General features: G+C 42.1%; 1 protein-coding gene across 1 annotated transcript in view; it reads right to left on the bottom strand.

Moving 5' to 3' along the window:
* The window catches only part of coq8aa (coenzyme Q8A, genome duplicate a), a 28787-nt gene extending 22364 nt beyond the window's left edge, over positions 1–6423 (bottom strand). The window contains exon 1 of the mRNA XM_036550402.1: positions 6348–6423. The gene's annotated coding sequence lies outside the window, so the exon portion shown is untranslated. The remainder of the gene's footprint in view (positions 1–6347) is intronic.
* Positions 6424–6810: the final 387 nt, after the last annotated feature.

Raw genomic sequence — 6810 nt, forward strand, 5'->3', positions numbered from 1 at the left:
CATAAAAATTTATTGTATTCACAGAAAAGGGTCTTCACTAACTGTATGCGCAAGCAGCAATGCCAAAGATCCAATGTCATTCATCGGCTGTTTTTCACCATTCGTTTAAAGATCATTAAGTGCTGGGCACCAGAGCATGGAAATCAAAGCTTTTAATCAGGAGAGCAATAAGGAAATGTTGCTGGAGCTAATATTTGTACTTTGATATTATCTTGCAGAGCTTTTGCACTGGAGCCAAATAATTGTTATTCATTGAAATATAAAAAAATAAAAGAACAGGCATAAAATAATAGCTTACTAGGATGGACAATACTTCTACAGTTCACAATGGGACAATGCGAAAGGAAATATCCAGCATACATTAAAAGGCCACACTGTTAGTCCTGACGAAATATATAAACAGAAAGGACAACCCTATTGGTCCAGAGAAAATGCATAAACAGAAAGGTCAAGCCTATTGGTCCAGAGAAAATGCATAAACAGAAAGGTCAAGCCTATTGGTCCAAGCCTACTGGCTCTACAGTTTGCACTCAGGCTCACAGCCAACTATCCACTCAGCTCTGCAGATCAACAACTCACCACAACCTGGCAGAGGGAAAACAGTGCTGTCTTTGTGCCTCGTTCCACCAAAGACGCTCCATAAAAGGTTAAATCTGTTTTCACACTGAGAGTAGGAAGTAAACACCCTGCATTTAACCAGTTCCTGCCGGACAGCAGGTGGTAGGACTGGTGAATCAGGTTGCACAGTCAGCCAGAATATGAGTATGAATATGAGTTTGCCAGTTTCCTTCATCATACAGATGGGTTCGCTGTGAGGCAGGCCTTGTCAACAGCACAGCGATTCTGCCTTTTGTGGTTTATTGTGTGTGAAGTGTGCTCATTTAAGGAGACACAGCTGAATTGTGGAAATGATAATGTCAGAGGAGGTGACAAGCAAAGCCACATTATCCAGAAAATTAACTTTCAAATGAAGAGAGTGCACTCAAACATGCTACAGAGGCCTGTTCACTTGTTGTATTGGAAAAAATATTGTTATGATGTCCAAATCAGCCATGGAGATTATTCTTAAGAAAACTTGTAAGGACCACATTCGTGATTCTAATTCGCACACTTTACATGACCAATAATGGCCAGACTACAGTCAAATTACAAAAGGGTGTGTCTTATGTCAAAAATTTTGAGAGGTGGGTCTTTAGTGAAGCAAACCAACAAAGAAAAGAAAACTAAAGAAGAAACAAAATCATGCATGCTTCTCTGGAACTGCAGTTTCAGTATACCTCCCTGCATGGAGGAAATGAGGGCATTCACTGTAAAAAGAGACACAAACAAGCCTTACAACACCATCAAAAGAAGGACTGTTTGTATTTGGTGATGGCCTGCCCATCTTAAGGCCCTCAGAGACTGTGTCTTTCCTGAAGGGAAAGTTTGCTCACTGAACTAGAAAAAAAGAGACGCCTCAATACCAATTTCACTACACTACTATTGACAAGTACAGGTTTATTCTTACATTACTCTCCAAAATGACTTCACTTTAGTAATGGGTGAATCCCATTCAAAGTATGACCCACCAAGCTCTCACACTGCCATGTATCAGCCTCTTCTGTCGAGTACATGCACCTTTTTCATTATTCTTTTAATTATTCTTTTATACAACACAAGACAGGCAGATAAGCAGAGTATCAAAAATTAATGCAGTCAAAAGTAAGTGCAGTCAGCCTTCTACAGCTTTCCACTAATCTCACAACACAGTCATCTCACTCTGACAGCAACATTTCGAACAACCATGTTGCCACTGTCTGTTTCTCCACCCGATGCAGCACGGCCCTTTCTGCTTCACATGCGAGCGATCTCCCCAAATGACCTGCAGGCTCGTGCAGCTTGAGAGCCCTGAGCCAGGCTTGTCTCCGGACTATCAAGCACAGACGCTGCAGCCTGCAGCTCCGTCTGCACCACTCGAGCGCAATAATCAGAACACCCGTCCAACTGAGACGGGGAGCCACGTTGCCTGTGCTTCCTGGGTGTGACTTGCAGTGATGCAGCAGCACGTGAGAACCATTATGTGATCCATGCGCTCGCTCCCTAACTCAATAAAAGACATGAGGCACAGCAACCTCCCTGCTTAGCAGTCAGGGCAGAGATACAAGCTGTTCGGTGCCCTTGGGCGTCCTTGGCAGACAGATGAACTGAGAGAATGGGGGTTGCAGACCCAGGGACCCATCCTGGAGGGATCTGGACATAGTAACAACGACTGTGCTCATCTCCCTACACGTACAATGAGAGAGAGCTACCATAGCAGATGATTACTGTGAGTGTGCTATGCAGAAGCACAACTTTACTAAGCGAAATGAAAGTGGGTTAGAAATCAGAGTACAGAATTGTTACTATTTACTACAAAATGTGTACACTCCACCTATTCATATCTTCTCTCTACTATCTATAAGATGTTCTGTAAACAGCATTACCTTCTGAGCAATTCACACACAGAGAGGAAACACAAACCACCTACATAATTATTGTTTTACTCCAAAGAGAGCAGGGGTGGTCCTATGAGGAAAAACCCTGGGAATCTTTGGCTGCATATGTAAAGCACTTATAATCCACCCTTGCAAGGCCTAAGGACCTTCACCTAGTTGCATTTTTAAAAATCTATTTAATATTCCCCAGGACAATGAAAAATGAAATGAAAAGTTCAAGTCCCCATTGGATGTATTCATGTTAATGGCAGCTGTAAACTACCAATATTGTTCTGAAGGAGTACAGCCTTTGGCACCCTTTAAATGGGTGTGACAAAGTGCTGACAGTTGGTGCTGTTGAGGTATGGAAGTTTATTTCATATCTCTATGGAGGTAGGCAGCTGCATGCCTAAACACGCCTCCAGTTTTAACACATGGTGTTTGTTTCAGGCTGAAATACTCTCAAGTAAAGGCTGAACAGGACAAAGAGAAGGGCACAGCCTTGGGAAGAAAAGTGTCAACTGGGCAGTACAACTCACATGTTAGCCCGCAGCTACATTCAAGGCGTGCAAGGACATTTTGGGAAACACAAAGCGTCTCATCATACCCCTTGTTCTGAAACTGAAGAAGAGGAGTCACCGTACGGAAAAAATTACCTGAAGCTTTCAGTCAACACCAAACAACTTGGACACTGTCTGCAGAGTTTATAGCACAGGTAGAAATATGAAAATGATTCATATTCTTCAAAAATGATTTCAAATAGAGGCTGCTGGGCAGCTAAAACTTATGTGAAGCATGTTGCAACTTCCTGATTTTTTTTTTAGAGGAACAACAATCGAGGAAGAACCATTACATGTAGAAATGTTCCAAGGTGGCTGTTTGATAATAAAGGCTGCTGTTTTCATAGTTGGGTTTGCAGGCTGCTTTTGTTCTGTTTCTCTGTAGCAATACCTAAAGGCCAGTGGTAACTCTGCTCAAATATAGAACAACCTAATCCACAGTGATACAGGACAATTCTACCAATTCAGGCCAAGCAATGTGTATATTTCTAAATGCACTGTCTCGTCTTTTCCCATGAAATGAACACCCCGTAACTTTGCCCAAACCTTCCCACTGTTTCTGAGAGCAAGAAAACTTCGCACTGCCTTCATCTGCACAGTGACAAGGATGTCATCACCTCCCAGATAAATTACAGGGAGCAGAAAAGGAAAAAAAAACCACAATACCTGAGAGATGTGTTTTCCTACAACAGCGGATGGAGGAAAATCAGACGTATCACAAAAATATAACTATAACATGTATTTTATTTGACCACTATGATCTTCTGTTTTTATGTTGCTGCTGCAAACCTGTTTTCAGACAAGGCGGTCATGTCTGTTACAGGAACATTTTGAGAGGAGATGTGAAATCCCAAGCACAGAGAAGGCCAAATGTCAAAGATCCTCCAGTGGCCAAAGGAGTATGAGGGTCTCAACAGACATATGAGTCTTAACAACCAATCAGAGGATTCATCACAGAGACGCCTTCCCTTCCTGTTTACATGTGACAACATCAGGTCCTTCAGGCGGCATAACTGCACAGCTCCTGCCACCTTCACATTTATTAAACACATTTATTTGTCATGCATCTTTGGAGACACAATGAACATCTTCTGTGAGGCATTAAATACTGAGGGATAAACTTAAATCTTCTGCACTTTCACAGACATGTGAGACTATGAAACGTGAAATTATGAAAACAACACCTGATATAGGAAATGCTGGCTTCTGTAATATTTTAAACATAGTGCTTTACTTACATTTGTCACTACTAATTTAACATAGAGCATCCCAAAAAACAACATTCTACAATTATCAGTTCTGTCTGACTAATTCAGCAGTAAAAAGCACACTTTGCAAAATATGCAAAATATGACATCATAAATATGTACCAGTACTTTAATGTGCTAAAGGAATCAGTGCTTACATAATGGCTCCATGCAATACTCCTTCTTTGAGCTGGCTTTCTTAACAATCATCTCAACATGAGAGATCCCTTCTACAGCTACGACTGGAGATCTCACATGGTAAACTAAGTCACTGCCCTTTTTACAGACAACATTTAAGAACTCAAGTAAACAATTTACTAGCATGAAACCTCAAAGAATGTATCACAGAGTCACTGTTGCTTATATCTGATATGCAGGCTACAGCTAAATATATTACTGAAGCAATCCAGGTGAAACACCTTTCTCAAGGGTCTGATCAATGTAGCCAGCTAGCTACAAGTCCAGTTTCACATTGCTGCCTTAATGTCAACATTATGGCTTACATGCGACATAAATGGAAACTTCACATATTTATAAATGTCATAATGCGTGCATTCGATACACAAATAGGCTTACCTTTCGAATTTCTGAAATCAAGATTGAGGGTGCGATGTAGCTTCTACCCTCAGTCATTCAAAAAGAGAGAGATACGGGAAGGGATACAAGGTGACCTAAACTGTCAGAGACAGTAGCATGTGTGGGAAAATATGACCTTGTCTAATTGGACGACCCACAGGAGGCTGCACTTACAGAGCGTATTTTCAATGCCTTTTGAAATTCAATCATGCATTAGTTTGCAGTAGCGCCGCAGCGCGCTACGATTGCAACCGTTTTATCGTCACGTGCTTGGTCTGCGTTTTTGGTATGCACTGAGAACCTGGCATGGTATCCGCATGTTCCACAGCTGTCAATAGTGGCTATGCGACAGGTGAAATGTTTCTCTGTTCTCCGATGACCCTCCTCATCATTCTGTCCTTGAGACAGACGACATACAAAAATGGAAATATTCTGCAGAGGACGTCTGTGCAGACTGAACTTGTTTTTCTAGCGATGCTATATGGTTATTATAACGTATAAAACTGAAACGCTTTGAACTATTCAGGTAATTAGCTATCACAGAAATACTCCTTGGTTCTCTCTACTTGCATGAAACTGAGCATTTAAATTATACTGTACTGGAATATGACAAATGACACGTGACCACAAGACAGCGAGATCAGCTACACAAATACAATTTTCTGTTGTTCAAACGTGTAACGAGCTATCTAACTCGCTGTTTAAACCACGTTCGCAATATCAGATTTTTAACGGAAGAGTTCATTTGCACCACTTCCTTCTAAGCTATAAGCCAGCACAACAATATAACATGCTAGCTAACTACTTCCCTTGGCTAGTGTCACTGAAAAGCCAAAGGCACCTGTCAACTGTATGTGCTTGGCTTGTATGGCAACAAGCTTTTACTTTGAAATCTACCTAGGTAGCTAGCTAGTTATAGCCATTACGATCAGGTCTGCCACTAACTGTCTAGCTAGTTAGCTTACGCGCTAATTAACCGTACTACATAGTTAGCTGGCTGGCAGCTATAGCTAAGAGAAATTCAACATCTGTGCCAGGCAGTGGTAGCGAAAAACCATTTCAGTCAGTTAACCAGCAAGCTATTTGATTAGTGTCTTCGTCTGGCAGCGACCATAACATTCGCCAAGATTAGACTGCTATCGAGCTGGCTAGCTTGCTCACTAGAAGCACTATGCATCCTTGCAGCCACATTACAAGTGAACAGTCTGACACAGCTCGCTCAAACGACGCGTTACAGTTACATAGGTAGCGACGAACACCGCATTCACAGCGCAAGCTAGCAAACTACACTGAACACGTTAACATGGCGTTATTTTAGCCACAGGATAATGTAAATGGTCAGGATCTTGCGCTTTCCCACCATACTGGCTACAAGACTTGAGCTTCAATAACAACATGCACGCGTTGAACATGTGTTATTGAGCAAACAATGACTAGTTGTCATTTGATAGTTCCACTCCAAATGTGTACCAGTTTCTTTTCTGAAAACTGATTGTACAATGCAAACTTACCACCCGGATTTGCAAGTGACTGCTAAACTGCGCACGCTGTTTAGTCTCCCTGCAGTGGTGTGGTCCACACCATGAGGTCAATGCTGTTTACCAACTCAAGAACCTGTTTGCCTGAGGGTGCTCGGCCCGCCTCCGTGCACTTCTCATTGGCCTTTCCCGAGGAGCCTCTCTGTTTTGGAGAGGTGGTGGCTGACCTCTTTCTTTCTATTGGCCCGGGTCTCTACCATTATGTTGAAACGCGCCCTCACTGTCAGGCTTTAGCCAATAGAAAGTCATGTAGGAATTTTGAGAAAGCCAGTCAGCGATAAGGTTAGAAAAATCTTTCATAACCAAGGGATGAGATTTTTTTTGCGCCAGCTAGACAGTCTGCCAAGGCATCTGGCTTAACTGACTGTGGTATCTCACGTCGTACTACCATGTCAAAATGCTAGCTAGCTAAGTAACTAATTTGCCACATGCAGAG

The sequence above is a fragment of the Megalops cyprinoides genome, chromosome 17 (assembly GCF_013368585.1).
Source record: "Megalops cyprinoides isolate fMegCyp1 chromosome 17, fMegCyp1.pri, whole genome shotgun sequence".
NCBI classification, from domain to species: Eukaryota; Metazoa; Chordata; class Actinopteri; order Elopiformes; family Megalopidae; genus Megalops; species Megalops cyprinoides.